Raw genomic sequence first — 1,757 nt, forward strand, 5'->3', positions numbered from 1 at the left:
ATGGGCGAGATATTTAGCTACTTTTTGGGAGTTTTTGGCCATACCTTATCCATTTCTTTCCCTTCCATTCGAGATTTCCCTCCATTGGCAAGGGTTTTCCTCTATTTCTTTTGCTTCCTACCTTTGATTCTTGGAGTTATTTGGATTTCCGACTTGAGATCAACGTTCTCCGTGGTATAAGGAAGCTTAGGTAAGTTTTTGGTGCGATTCTATCATAGTTTTTGGAGATGAGTTGCTATAGGTTGATGTTTTGGTTGGTTTAATGGATTATTTAACTTGTATTTGTGGATATAGAGTTGATATTGGTGTTGTTTTTGGATTATTGTTGTAGGTGTTATACCAAGAGCTAAGTTTGAGGTGTTCTATTGGTTTGTAAGTGGAATTTCATCCTTTTTGCTCACATGATATTATATGTATTGTGTTTTAAAGGTTTCAAAGTGTTATTCCCTTCCATTGATCCATTGTTATGTATTGATTTCATTGATTATCTATTGGAGGCATTGATGTCTCACTATTGTTAAAAAGGGAATACAAGTGATATTATGAGATTGCGAAACGACGGCTTTAAATGATATTCAGAGTTCAAATGTTTTATTGGATTGATTAATCATAGTCAGAGCATTGCATGCAATTAGATGATCATCGACCATAGGCTTTTATCCCCTCACAGTTATCGATTTATATCGATGGGATATTGGCAACCATAGTCACAGATACTATTGATATCAATCCAACCATAGAAAAGAGAAATACCATCGTATTGCTATCTATTGCTATTGCTACAGTTATTGCTACAGTATTCATGTTTCAGAGTTGATGGTATTTATGATTTCAAAGCCATGTTTTACAGAGTATACTATGTATCATTGCTATGTAGAGTTCCACTTGCTGAGTTTTTATACTCATTTCAGTTATTTTCATGTGATGCAGATAAGAGCGACCGACCAAGACAGTGATCGTGGATGGGGGTCATATGCATACATCGTTGGAAGGAGGATTATTTTGTATTATTTTGGGACATGATCATAAGAATGATTATTTTGTATTTTGTATGTCATTTGAATGATCATGTATTTATTTTTTGTAAACATTTTATGAAATGTATTTTGAAACTCCTTCCATATTTTAAAGAAAAATTTTAAATTCCGCTGTGTATTTTATCGTTACGGGTCAGGGTGTCACATTTAGTGGTATCAGAGCGGTGTTCTTCGGACCAATGCATATGACTTCGTCTACTTTCAACTGTCCGGGTATGTTTTCTTGCATCTATCCATCGTTATATATATTGATTGGTGTCTTGTGAGCAATTGTAGAGTATGCCTCCTAAGCGTAAGGCGGCAGAGGGTGAGGATAGTTCTTCCTCGAGAGTTGTCGACGAGTTCGGCAAGTTGCTTAAGGAGCAAGCCAAAGTTCATAGCGATCAGATCCAGCAGTTGCTCCGATTGCAAGGAGCAGGACAGGGTCGAGGCCAAGTGAGAGGTCAGGTTGCTCAGGCAGTTGGCACTGATGCCGTCTTTTCTGCTTTTAAGAGAATGGATCCACCGGAATTCGCAGGTAGCACCGATCCTCTAGTAGCTGTCGAGTGGGTCAAGGCGCTTGAAGCTATCTTCGATCATCTCCAGTATGAGGACAAAGACAGGATCAGTTGTGCTGTTTTCATGTTGGTTAAGGCTGCCCGCATTTGGTGGAATGCGACGAAGGTCAGTGTTACTGTTGCGACACTGAAGTGGTCTGAGTTTACGGACTTGTTCTACGAC

Source organism: Primulina eburnea, unplaced genomic scaffold (assembly GCF_022965805.1).
Source record: "Primulina eburnea isolate SZY01 unplaced genomic scaffold, ASM2296580v1 ctg200, whole genome shotgun sequence".
In the NCBI taxonomy this organism is placed as follows: domain Eukaryota; kingdom Viridiplantae; phylum Streptophyta; class Magnoliopsida; order Lamiales; family Gesneriaceae; genus Primulina; species Primulina eburnea.